The sequence below is a fragment of the Anopheles cruzii genome, chromosome 3, assembly GCF_943734635.1.
Source record: "Anopheles cruzii chromosome 3, idAnoCruzAS_RS32_06, whole genome shotgun sequence".
NCBI lineage: Eukaryota > Metazoa > Arthropoda > Insecta > Diptera > Culicidae > Anopheles > Anopheles cruzii.
The window spans coordinates 36,660,752-36,675,165 of NC_069145.1; the positions used below are offsets into that span (position 1 = coordinate 36,660,752).

Sequence of the window (14,414 nt, forward strand, 5' to 3'; positions counted from 1 at the left end):
CCATTAGCCAGCGCCGCACAGCTGATGTCACTGCTGGTCACCCCCGATTGACAGGTTTGTCTACATCAAACGGTCACCCGGTGCGCGCCACATGGGTAATCGCTTAATCACTATGCATTATTTGATTTGAAACCCACCTTCAAAGCGGTTTCGGTGACCGCACGGAAACTTCCCCGAAAACCCATTTCTCTCTGGATCGAACTCGCCCGGGCGTGACTCAATCACCGTCAGCCGACATCATAATCCATCACCGAAGTCGTGGACTCGCGACACTCTCTCGCGGGACACGGTCCCGCGCGGTCCTTCGACGCGGCTGTCAACGCGGTCCTCCCGGACTTCCGCTCGCGTTCGGACGGCTTTGGCCACTAATCCCGGGGCCCCGTTTGTCGTCGTCGTCATTTCGATGACGGCGTGGCACGTCCAGAAAATCGATCAAACCTCATTAGCGTCCACCCGCGGGGGACGCTGGGCGGTCCGTGTTATCGAGATAGCACCTTCCGCTCGATCAACACTCGCGCCCTCGAAAGGCGACCGGATGCCCGGTTGGGCCGCGCTAAATGGTCGACGTGTGTGTGTAATGAAAGAAGCAAACACTGGCACTAGGGACTCGGGACTCGGAGGAGGAGCATAAAACACTATCACGCCAAATTGGGTGCAGGATTTACTCACCGCCGGTCGCGGACGCCGCCCGGTCCCATAAAGCATTATCGCTTAATTTAACTTTTGTCAATCCTGCGGCCCACGGTGTCTGGCCATTAGCGGTCATTAGAATTCCCGGGTCCGGCGGGTTGCGCCAGTAATTTCGAATAATTAACGGTGCGCGCCCGGCAAACACACGTTGACGGACGGTCACGGGCGGTCGTGATGTTTTCGTTACGGCCGCCATTACGTCGCCGCCCGCCAGCGGCGTGACGCGGGCGGCGGCGTGACACGGCGCACTGGCGCACGTAGGTGCTAAACGAATGCGCGAAACTGTTCGGTCAAAGAAATTAATGGGCCACCGGGCGGGGACACGGCACAGATTTATCGGCATCGGGCGACAAAACAGATCCGTGGCGGCGACCGAAACTTTTCTCGCGCCCGTAACGCCCTTAAACCCGTGCCCTCTTTACTGCGTTCCCCGCCGTTTGTTATGGTTGTGTCGTGCGGTGTCGGATATCGTCGGGCTGTACGCAATTTGAAACATTGTAAAACATTTGTTTTGCATTGCATGGTTTCTGCGTTATCGGTGTTTAGAACCCACTACTGGATCACCCAGCCCAACCCAGCTGCGCTAATGTCACGCCCCGAGCAAGCCCCGGTCCGTTTGGTTCCATTTGGTCAGGGCGCAACTTCTGGATTATTTTGTCACAACCAAGACATTGTCGAGGTCCTAGGCCATCGCAAGAAAAACAATAAAATCGAGGGCCGAGCGATTAGCCACCGAGCAAAGGACCGGATACGGCCGGACACTTTCGCTGCGCCGTCAACCGCGCGCGGTCCGATCTAGTCGTTGGGCCGCGGCTTCTGAGTTGCGCCCGATTAACGCAATTGGCTTCATCTCCCAACTTATCAGCTGATAGGGGGGTAGCTGTAAAAAATAAATTACCCAACCCCCGGGCCCCCGTTGAAACCGGGAGGATTGTTTTACGACTTCGCCCTCGGGCCGTTAATCTCACGCAACGCTTGGCGATTGTCGGAACGAGTTTTAATTCCTAGGTGCCGTCCCGGACCACGGGGGTACAGGGTCAAGAACCGAATGGTGAGTGTTTTCGGCATGATTTTATTAGGTGTATGACTTAATTTGTGCGGTTTTTATTCGACAATTGGCACCTAACTGAAACAACAAAACATATGAATAAAAGTATTGTCCATCGTTAGCATCTACTTTCTCTCATCTTTCATGTAAATAACGGATTTAGTGTCGACAGAACTCCTCATCTTTAGAACCGATTCAATCATATGTTTTTAACGCATTCTTTTCTGTTTTTTTTTCACTATGTTTTTTATCCCATTCTGGTCGTTTTATGGCCAAAGCTTGCGTCAAACGCCATAATTTTTGTCGATGAGATTGTTCTTCAATAATTTCATTAGGTTTTAAAAGCTCAAAGTACACCACACCTTTCATATCCCACCATATGCACAGTATAACCGTTGCGCAATGAACGAATGCGCGATCTGGTTCACCAGGCTTTATCCAGGCTTTTTTGCGTTTAGGATTCTTGTAATAACTCCTCTTTTCATCAACATGGACGATTCAGTACAAGAACCCCTTAATTTTCAGCTGCGCAAGCAGAAATTCGCAAATGATTTTCCTTCTTTCAATGTCCCCTTTTTCAATTCTTGTGGATCCCATAAAACATTTTTCTAATCATTCCCACGGCACTCAGGCGATGGAAAACTGTCGTGTGGTCAACTCCTAACCTTTCTGCAAATTCTTGTTGCATCTGACATGCATTCCGATCGGGCCAATTCTTCATCATCAACTTTTTTTAACTGTTCAGGTCGTTCTTGGTCTTGCAAGCCAAAATTACCAAGCGTGCATACCACATTCGACACATATTCATATTGAAGTAATTAAAATGTACTCTCCGCAAAAACACTCTACCAGGAACAAAACTTGACATGTTTAAATGCTTGTAAAATGTGTTGTTTACACCAAAAAAACTATACTGCGTAAGATCCGTAATGACAGTAGCTGTCAGACACATATTTCATTTTAAAAAAAAGTTATATTTGGTGGGTAATGCTTTCCATTGTAAAACCGCACGAATTAAATCATACACCTAATACATTCCTGGCACAGGAATTGGTCGCCCGCGATTTTAGGCGACACTTTTGAGGTCGGTCGCCATTGCCCAGTAATGACGTGACGTGACGCGCCGGGAATCATTGCGCTACTCGACGGCCAAAGGCGGCCCCGGTGCAGTGCACCGCGGCCACCAGTCATCAGACTATGCAAATTAGCGAACGAAACTTGCATTCCCATTACCCTAGGCCCAGTGTGATACGCTGGCTGTGGCCGTGACACGACCCGTGAGCCTCCCGATGGCCGGATTCGGATCGATTTGCATGTCTCGCGACCCTCGCGACGCTAAACGAGGCCACCACTCCTCGGGGGTGCTTAGATTCCATCGCTTCGATTCGGCCGCTCTTTTTGGGGCTTGTTTTCTGCTCCGTTCCAAGAACCTAGAGCCGTACACGGGTCGCTCGTCGTGACAGCTGCTTATCCGGCGCACGCGACCCTCGTCCCGCCGAAGGACTCGTCTGCCGGTGGGTCGATTTGAAATTGCGAACCGAACCCCGTGGGCCATGAATTAAACATCCAGGAGTCCGACCAACCGATTCCCATAACGACATGCGCGACGAAGGCGAGCGAAGAAGTTGATGTCAAGACGATTTTTATGTCGCCTTTTTTACTGTCGCCGGCGACGCACGTTGACGACGCGAGTTCCTAATTCGCGCGCGTCTCGGAGGCGACGGCGGCGGTGTATGCTATCTTTGAAAACTATTTTTAGGTTCCTTTTTTTGCGACTTGGCCTCAACCCGTTTGCTCGCTCGTGAGCGTTCGGCATCGGTGGAACCTGGGAACACGACAAACAACTTGCGCACAATCGGATTGGCCCCTTACGGGGCAGGAAGTCAATTAGATGCGGTGGCCAAGGCGATCGTGGCGGCGACGGCGGCGGCAGCGGTGGTAATTTAGTTTTGCGGTTTTAAGTGATGTGTTTCCCAGCCGGCACCACGGCCACGGGCCCTCGCGGTCCCGCCGGTCCAATGTCGGCCGCCAATTTCATTTCATTTATTGCCGCTTGATTGAACCTAGCGAATACCGGCGCGTAGGTTCCTGGGCCGCGGGGCCGAGAATCGGGCCCGCGAAGGTGCACGGGCCTATCTGGCCGGGCCAAGGGTGGGCATTAAATTTCTGAAATTGATTATAGGGGCCACATGCAGCGGGCAGCGGGCGATGCGCGCCCTTTTTTCCCATTTTATTTCCTTCGGCTTTTCGGGAACAGATCGATTCCCGGGTCCAGGATTCTTCCTGGGTCCGGAAAGTGGCCACGCGGGCAGGAAAAATTATACAGCCAACGACGGAGCCGACGAGGCCATGTTCTGGCGCTGGCGTAGACCCAGTTTTATGCTGTAACAGCACGGCCATCATTACTCAGTCCTAGGATTCTTAGGTCCTGTGCCACGACTGCACAAAAACCTCTGCGCTCTGTGCCAAACGACCCAACGACCCGATCCATTTACGCAGAATTTACGAGCAAAAAACAATCGGATCGGATATTGTGAGGGGTATCCTGCGTGAGATAGCACACATGGGTCGTTGCACGGAACTGTCATGCCCGTGAGCAGTCCGATGCTTGTCAAAAACATCCCAAACAAACCAACCGGGACCCGGACCCGGTATCAAGTACCACACCACATGTTTGTACAGTTGTCTGCCTGGGGCCAAGTGCCACGCAGAACCCGCCGGGACGAGCCCGGCAGGAAACGACTCACAAAATTAAACAAAATACTCTCAGATAAACAAATGCGTGCGAAGTGAAGAGGAGGGTTGAACACACGAACCGAAAAGGAAGGGTCGGTTGGGGGTTGTGTCAAGCGGCATAACATTAACTGCCGCCGATTGACGCCCGTAAAGTTCGCCGACGATCGCGCAACGCGCACGCAGCTTCAAAGGACACGCAGATCGGTCGATCAGATTTGATTCGCCCCGATCAGAGCAGGGTGTAAGGAGGGTGCTTGGGAGGTAAAAACGCAAGCCAACATTAGGAAAGCGTTAAAGTATCCATGACTTTTCCATGAATTTTCGATCGCTTTGTTATTCAAAGACAACTTCGTTTATGTACAGGGTGTTCCATCACGATCTAATTTTAAATGTTGAATAACTCCGCTATTTGTCAGTCGTTTTTGACAAATTAGACAGATTCTGAAACTTCAGTCTATGCAGTTTTAGTCATGGATCAATTTACGGTAAAACAGCGGGCTGAAATTGTAGCGCTCTACATTGAGAACATTCGTTCAACCGTGAAAACTGTGCGTCCTTATTCTGGGGGGCTATTTGAAGAGTGAGGTGTATGCCAGCTAACCGTAGATCATTGAAGAACTGAAAACTAACATCACAGTCTAGTCACAGTTTTTGTGTGTCTAATGGAGGCGGTCATTTGATCGATATTGTATACTGGGTGAATTGTTAATAAACGGCATTCTATACCTCAAATAAATCTTGTTTATTTGTCAAAATCGACTGACAAATAGCGGAGTTATTCAACGTTGCATCGATTCATCGTGGTGCTTAATACGGCTCAATCCGTTCTAACAATAATAGATAGTTCCATTTAGCACAGGAGCATCTCATCGCCATTTCGTGGTAAATTGAATGCATCCATCAGGGTTGAAGACTCCTGTTCTGTTCTGGGTCGACCTACAAAAGCCTGTTCAGCATGTCTGATATCTACCAAAAAATACCAGCGATTAATCTCCGCTGATATTTCGAGGAGTGATTCGAATGATATTCTCGCATTTTATCCGTTTTTTTATCGCTCAGAACCCTTAGGAAAACCTGGAGCCGGTTTCAAGGTTTATGTGAAATGCCAGTCAAGGTTTATGTGCCAGTCGTTGGTTTATGTGAAATTCAGTGATTATAGTCAAGAGAGAACAAATTCTTCCAATCTAAACTTTCTATTTGATTGCAATTTAGATTTACTCAACCACTCAATTTAGCCGAAGCATTTAAAGTTTTTTTATGGCAAAGAAACGTTAAGCTGGTCCATTTCGTCCCAATCTCTAAAGATCTCTTAAAGCCCAAAAATCTCAACGTTGCTTGCCAAGTGTATTTAACATGATTGAAATGGTGTTATAAGAACTATGGCGATTACCGTGGCCCAGCCTAACCAAAAGGACGAATACGTTATCACCAACCCCGAACACGACTTCAAATCTCTCCCGGATTTTTTACGTTACCCTTCATTTATTATCCGGTATACGGAGAGTTTCCGTTGTTTCACTCGTTCCGTCTGACCGGCACAATTCGTTCCCGGTGTCCAGTTCCGCGGGGCCGGGCGTCCGGTGACAGTTGATATAGGTAAGGAAGAATCCAACTCCCGACAACACCGCACATAACGCCAAAACCCAAACAGCACAACTCCACCGACAGACGCACGAAATCACCCTTTTCACCGGCGGGCAGCAGGCGATCAGGGGCGCGCTGCATAAATATTTAATGCCCCGGGAAATGCATATTTAGTGTTCCGGCCCGGAGAATGGTTCATATTTCTCGGCGGCCCGACGGTGCCGCGACGTGCGAGCTGAAAATTTAACTCTCATTAAACATTCATTTATTGATTTTGGATATTTAGGAAGCGACCCGGAGGAACGGTGGAACGAACAAACAACGTTCGGGAGAGGCGTGCGGGGCAGAAAAAACACTCCATAATGCAAACAGTGCTGAAAGTTTGAAAATTAAGAGTACGGTCGGTCGGAGGAATTCTTCGGCATCGCCGGTTCTCGCCGGCTTCTCGCAGGGCCGGCGACGGCGGCAGGGACGTAGAACCCGGCCGGAGGAGTAAACATAAAAAAGTGGCACGAACCGTTGGGCCCCGTGGTTCGCGTTAACCCTTACCCTCGCGCCGTGCGATCGTGAAACTGCATTCTCACATTTAGTCGCGAGACGAAGGCCAATGTACCGGGCACCGGGCACCGTTGTTTGCGAGACCGAAGACGCGCGGATCGAATTCCGGGGCCGGTCACGGGCCCGGGCCCGGGCGAATGTCCGGGCGGCCCCCGGGACTCGGACGAGAATCGTTTGTAAATATTTATCTTTCGTTCCCCGGGCGGAAAAGGATGATTATCGTCTACATTCGAGCCGCACGCCGCTTTTTATGCTGCCCAATCCGGGGCCATGCGGGCGGCGTCGCTACGGCGTGAGGCCCGTTGTTTCCCGGACACTCTTTCTTCGGTTTCGGTTTCGCACAAACACAGTCGATGCCATGCCAGGCGGATGCAACGCATTCGACCGCTTTTGGGGCGCACACGAAATGGCGCAATCCTGGTGGAACCCGGGCGAATGAAAATTCGTCCCAAGAGTTAGAACGCGCGCGCGTGAAGTCCGGAACCGCGGGTTCGTGGCACTTGTCAATGGTCGGTGCCGGTGATAAACATCGCGACCGGTGGTCGCGGCCCAGCGTGGCCAGTTTCACTGCCGACTGTTTGTTTAACCTGGTTTCGCTCGCCAACTTTCGTGCGCCGGAGTTGACATGGTCGCACGAAATGATTGTTAGTTGACCGTTTTGAGCACTCCGGGCCTCGCCGCCAACTGTGTGGCCCGAAGTAATTAGCAACGAAACGGGCACCGGCCCGGGCTCTTTACGGTGGGGACCAGAGGGTGATTAGAATGTTGCCACCAGGGTGACGTGGAATGCTGTTCCGGCGGTCCAGTGACGCAACCGGATCCGCGCTTTGCGTCGCTGCTGCGAACTGAATTTAGTCAGTGTGGTTTTCAACAAGTTTTGCGCTTTAGTAACAAAAGGCCCTGCTACTAACTGTATTGGTACACTCTTCGTATGAGCATATGTGAAGTTTCATTTCAATCTGTCTATTCATTCTTTGTTCATTCAGCCATTTAGGATCGACGTGTCATAGTATTTTTTACAATGGAAAAATGAAGTATCGTGCAGTGATTGAATTTTTATTTTTGGAAGGTAAGGTAAAAGCGAAAGAAATTTATTAACGAATGCCAAAAATATAAGGACTCTTCCCCTTCAATCAGTACAATAGAAAGACGGGTTGGTAAATTTACCCCCCTATTATGGATCTCGAACGGAAAATCTACCGTTCGAGTGAACACAACAAGAGAGAAAGCCGAATACAGCAAGAGAGAGGGCAGAAAGAGAAAGCTATAGCAAAATGAACTCAAAATGAACGGAATGAACGTTCGAGGACTCGAATCGAGTTCTATGATAGGGGGGTTAAACGTGGTCGTACAAGTCTTGAAGACTATTCACGTCAAGGACGTAAAAAAACAGCAACAATAGTTGACTGACTGAAAGAGGTATGTGTCAGCAATATTTTGACTGAAGTAATGGGTTTCAGAAAGTTGTGTTCACAATTGGATCACAATGGAACAAAAATACATTCGATTGCAATGTCTCGGTAACATTTAGAACGTTTTCGCAAAGATAAAGTGGATTTTCAGCGTCAACTCATCACTATGGATGCGACTTGGGTAGATCTCCTTGATCCTGAGTCTAAACAAGATGTTAAAGAGGTGTGTGAACCTGGTCCGTCGACTCCGAAACCAGTTCGTGTCCAGAAATCGCCCAAAAAAGTGTTTGCATCAGATTTTTGGGATGCGAAAGGAATTTTGATTGTAAATCAAACTGGTAAAGCACTGGTAGAGCAAAAAACTTTGAAAATTATTGTATGAAGGAGAAGATTCGCGAAAAAAATACGGTTTGCAGGAGAAGAAACCCTCTTTCATCAGGACAATGCACCGTGTTCGAATTGTTGGAGCATCGATTTGATCCCTAGCGACTTCCATCTGTTTCCAGACCTAATAAAAATTCAAGCATGGAAAGTGTTTTTCATCAAACGATGAGGTCATAACAGCTGTGGAAGCGTACTTTGCAGCCCTTCAAGATTTTCATCTCGTTGGAACAAGTTTATTAGGTTTCAGGGAGACTTATTGAACGGCCTGGTAGACAACAAATTGTGCCCTGCCGGCAGAGTGACGTCACCGAGTGCACGAAGGGTGCACTCTTTATCGCAACGAGGTCTAAACATCTCGAAGGGTGCAACCCAAAAGGGTTCTAATTTAAAAGTCACAGGCGAGTGGCGGTAATGTATACTCGCGACTCGAACCCGCGTGCCCCGAGGCACCGCGTGGTCCGATAATCAGTTCCGTCGGGCGCAGTCCGTCCGTATCCGATCCGTGCGCCGATTGCGCCGACTCAAAAAGCCGGTTCCGCGGTTGCCCAACGCGATATTCAATCGCTCGGCTCGACTCAGATAAATATCAATGCGCGCGCGCACCCACTGGGCGCTTGATGCCTACCCCACCCCACCGCAACACCCCGGTGCAGCCAGCCAAAAGGAAAACGGGATCCGCACGGTGATGCAAATTCCCGGGTCTCCATTCTCATTTTCATTTGGCCGGCTGTTCCTTCGACCGGCCCCCGTTTGCATCCCATTTGCATCGTTCATTAACATTTCATTCACGGTTCCGGCGACCGGCCACGGTTCCGGCTGTCAACGGTCACCCGTCCTCTTCGGGCGGCCCCGAATGCGACCCGCGTGTTTCAAACGGTGCACAGGACGCGAAAAAAGGCCGCGCGGCATGCTGCATTTGCATGCTGATCGAGGCCATCCCAGGGCGTTCTTCGCGTCATTATCATCAGCGCAGCTGTTGCTCTGGCCGCCGTCTTCGCGCAATCTCACCGGGAACGGCGTATCCGGTTCCACACTGTCGTGGCCCGGCAGCATCGGGTTTGTCTAAACCTCGCACACTGCCTCTGTCTCGGTGCGTAAAGCTTTCCCCCTGGCATTTACCCGATGACTTCTCCGTGCGATCCGTGCGTGGCCAACGTCACCAACCAACACGTAGCACCCGGCGCGTCGTTCGAATCATTTATCTTAATGAATACGCAGCGTGTAGAGCATGATTTATGAATCAGATTAATTATCACCATGTACATACACAACACTTTTTCTGCCTCTCGCCACTCTCTTGCGGGCCCTCTGAAATCTGAAGCCCCTTGACCCGCCTCGGCGGAGCACTGCTAGGGTTTCGTTCGCCACAGCACCGTTCACGAGCTAAGAAAATACTCGTACATGTCGCCGTGGCAGGTCACGTAGCAAATCACGCGCGCCGCGGAGTCGGAGCATTAATTTTGTATCGATGACACTTTACTTCCCACACACACACACGCGGCCGCGGGAAGCCATCGAGGGTCGGGGCCCTCCGGTGGATCGCTTACATACCCTGCGACCGGAGGAGATCCTTGGCGACGTCTCGTGCAATTAGCTGACGAAAGTCCGTGACGAAAACTCGTAACATCTCTCGGGGCGCACACGGGTTTTTAAGATAATCCCAACGCAAATAAGACGCTCGTCGGCATCACGTCGTGGAGTCGTGGAGAAAGTCCGAGCCGCTCGTGGCGTCCCACACACACACACGGTCATTGTGTCACAGGATTGATTGACGTAAGAAGAAACCCCCATAATGTTGCTCCGATCGATTCGACGCTCTCCGAATTATTGATGGTGAAGCATTCGGCATTGCACTTCCGGAACGGAACATTCAAGCCGCATAGGATTGATTGAAGGATTGATCCCCCTGGTACCTCAAAAACCAATCCATTCAGGTTTCCCTTAGCCATTTACGTCCAGATGGTTCCGAGCGGTCCCTCGGTGACGCGTGATAAATGGAACTGCGTGTCTGTGCGCAAGGTGACCAATGCTCCCGGTGTCCTTCCCGGTGGGGCACCCCTCAGCCCACCGCATCCTTCTATCGGCCGACGGGTACTCGCGCGCGAATCGGTGCGAATATAAATCAATTAAAATTAATTAAACCCAAACCCGAAACCGAACCACAGAAGATCGTCCTGCGGGCGGCGGGGCAACCGGTTCGGGTGGTGCTTTAAACGGTGTTAGCCAGCTGGGCACTAGGGCAAACCGGGGCGACCTGGAGGCTGAGCTCATCGATGTTAGGCGGCCATTTTTTCTTCCCCATTTTTGCACATTTACTCCGCGTCGGTCGGTCGTCGGTCCGGTGTTGTCTTGAATAATTCAACGTTGGCACGGAATGAATATGAAAATGTCGGCCACTCGAACCCGAGGACTGCTTAGAGACGCGGAGACCAAGTGATGGTTTTTACTCGTCCCAAATTTCACGACGCGGCCACAAAAGGGAAGTGCTGTTCTACGACTCAACTATACGAAACGACTCCATTCCGGTGCACCTCGCGTTTCGCGTGGGCCAAGCCAAGAGTGATGATTAAAAGCCTGACGAGGAGCGGCAACGTGTACGGCCTAATGCGGTTTGCGTTGCACACTTGGCCTCCGTAGACATAGAGAGAGCAAGAAACCCTTAACATTGGCGACTGACGGCTGATATGTCTTCCACAATCGTGTCTGTACAAAAGGAGTTTCAAACGAGGAACAGGCAATTGATGTCCACCATGTGGACGATGCAAAGGAGACCATCAGTAAAACAACGGTAACGGTAAGCGCTAAGAAAAAATAAGTTATAGGATAGTGAAAAAGTACCGGTTTGCAGAAGAACTAAATCCTTTTTTATTAGAACAATGAACCGTGTCACATGAGTAACAAAAAAACAATTAATTAATCAGATGTGGCCTCAACGACTTTCATCTGTTTCAGACCAAAAAAAAAAAAATACGTGGAATACGTTTCTCATCACATGATGAGATCATAAAAGCTGTGAAAGCATTTTTTGCAGTCCTTCCAGATTCTCATACTACACTGAATAATAAAGTGTATTTTAAACCATTAAGTTGTACGAATTGTACAATGTACGATGCAAAGGAGACCATCAGCAAAACACCGGTAACGGTATCCTCTACGAGGAAAAAGGAGTATAAGCGGGAGGTTCTTACTCGTTCTCTCAATTCTGCCTCCTGTGAGGTTTGAACTCACGACCGCTGGTTTACGAGACCAGCGCTCTACCACTGAGCTAAAGAGGCATCTGCTGCCCGTGGCCGTTCCGGAAGCGTCACGTTGGCTGGCAGTCCCGGCGGAAAGATCCGTGTAATCCGGTGTCCTAACGCTGGCCACCGACCGACGGAGTGTGAAAAGTCGAAAATGGCTAATGCGCCACCTCCAGCATAGACGTCATATGCTGCTGTTAACCCACTTTATAATTGCTTTTGCGCTACACCCGCAGTCAGGATTTCTCGTTCCATCGGGCCGACGGGGCCGACGCGAAAGTGAAGTGTGTGCGCGTGTTGAGGGGGCGATCGAGTAAATCATCATAATTCATTCCGATCCAACGAGTGGCCACACGGCGGTCATCGCGCGTCCAAATGACGGAACGGCTGTCGATAGCCGATCGACGTCCATCACCGACGTCAAGCAGGTCGGGCGATCGAACCGGGGCCGGAAACCGAAATGGCCAGTTGGCGGATGCGTGGTACGTGGCCACATCAGCCACGCACGCATTTCTGGTGCTGGCATTCGCCGTTCGCGCGCTTCTTTCTCGACGATGATAATTCACGTAAAACGTTTCCTTTCTTGCGTTTCCCAACTTGCGAAGGAAGCCATCGTGTCGTGCCGGGCCAATAATAAATCAACCGCATCAACCGAAACACGTTGTTGCGGCTCGGCTCGTGAGCTGGCCTCGGTCGACGGGTTTAACAACGACGGCCGCCCCCTTCCCGACACATGTCGTGAAGCCCCCGGCGTCTGTCCCTTTCGCACGCACGCATGATGCAATTTTCTCCGTTTTTTTTTTCTTCACCGGACTCGCTTGGGATGGCAATTTTAATTTAATTAACCATTTCCCCCCGGTGGGGGACGCTTTTGGGAGCCACGTCACGGGCATCGGGGCGGCATCAGGTTGCTACGTCACGTTCGGTGGGCCAACTTATGGAAAAAACTAGATGGATTTTTAATGTCTGTCTAAGCGCACGAAAGAACCACACCGGTCGGGGTCGCATGCTTTATGCAGTTGGCCATACAAAATCATCTCATATTTTTCTGGCCACATTATGCTGTGTCTCTCCGGCCCTATGTCTCGAACTTTGATCACATTTTGATACATTACGACCGTACGACTGTCCAATTTAAGTGACGATTCTGCAACGGCCATGTAATTTAACACTGTGGCCAAAAATTAACGATGTTTTAATTCCTGAGTGAGTAACACTGTCACCAACATCTGATACGATACCAAATAATACACAAAAATACTAGAACAATTAGAGTTACCGGTTTTTTAGTAAACAGTTCATAGTGAAATCTTCGTTCGATTCCAACGCATGAGAAATTAAATTTCTGCTGCCAAAAATGGTAAAAATGTCGCAGAAATGCCTTCGGCGAGCAAGCTTTATCGAAAACAAGAGTTTATAAGTATTACAAAATGTACCAAGAGAGAGGGGCATCAACTGATGAGCTACACGTCAATAAAATCAGGGAATTGGTACTTGCAAATCGTCGATTGACAGTCCGAGATCTTGAAAAGTCGATTGACAGTCCGATTGACAGTCCGAGAGAAATCCACTTGAAAAGACCATTTGGGCCTCATAAAAGTGAAATGTCGATTGTAGCCAACGCTCAATTTCTTTGAAAAACACGAATTTAGAAAAATAATTAAAGAAATTTTGTGTTATAAGGACTTTTCCGTTATTTTTTCGCTATAGTAGCATACATTTTTTCTACCCCGCCGAACGCCCGTCAAATGGATCTCTGGCTCTGGTGAATGCAATTTATGTCACGGTGACGAATGAATTTCCGATTTATTCGCTACATTCCCCGTGTGTCGGTGCAATGTCGGTGCAGAAGGCAGAAAAAAAAGTCCGCAATTAAACTGTTTATTTCCTATTCCCGTTCGCCGAACTGGCCGACGGCGGGGCCCGTTTCTTTTCACTCGACTGTCGCCCGCCGTTTAACCGTCGCTTCCCAATTTGACGTGAAACATGAAATAGCTTTTTGCACTTCGCAGCTGTCGTCGGCAAGGCTCAATAAATCGGTCAGCGACTAATTAATCTCGCATTTTATGGCCCGCACTGTAAGCGGCGCGTTGCGTCACGCGAATGTGCTTATAATTACAGCGAAATTTTACTCACACTCACGCAAGGCCGTCTCTCATCGAAAGAGGACATTACTGCGCCGAAGATGCCGGGGTTCGCAGGTTCACCGTCGCCGCGATGCTTCATCACTTAATTCCATTTTCGACAAGCGACAATTACTCGAATGGTGGCGCCGGCGGCGGCGGCGGCCTAGTATGGCTTCGTGCGACTTGCGAAGGTTCCGCCCGGATTTCCATAAATTTCACCCACATTGGCAACGGCGGAAGAAGAACCGTTCGGCTGAGTCGCTTGAGTCGTTAATTTATCGAGACTGACACACGCTCCGGTTTCGATCCCTTTCCACGGAGGGGGGTCGTCCACCGGAAGCCCCAGCAGTTCACCATACATCAGCCGTTCGAATGTCACCGCGGGAGCTGAGCTTCCACTCATCAAGTTTCCAAATGACATTTCATCGACCCGATCCGTCATGGCGAAAACTGCGCGACGAGGCCCCCCGGCCGGCGAAGCAGCCACTCCCAGCTTCCCCGGGGTGTCCCCGAGAGTCCTCGACGAATGCCGACGAGATTGAGCACAACTCTACTGGGCTGTTAAATAAGTTTGTAGCCTCGGGTATTCGGCCATAGAGGGCGCTGCTACCAGTCCAAAATTTTTTTGTTATGTTGG

The 14,414-nt window shown here is 50.1% G+C and overlaps 1 non-coding gene across 1 annotated transcript; it reads right to left on the reverse strand.

Moving 5' to 3' along the window:
- Positions 1–11,615: 11,615 nt before the first annotated feature.
- Positions 11,616–11,687, reverse strand: Trnat-cgu (transfer RNA threonine (anticodon CGU)). The gene has a single exon. It is a non-coding gene; the product is annotated as a tRNA-Thr (tRNA).
- Between the last annotated feature and the right edge of the window lie 2,727 nt (positions 11,688–14,414).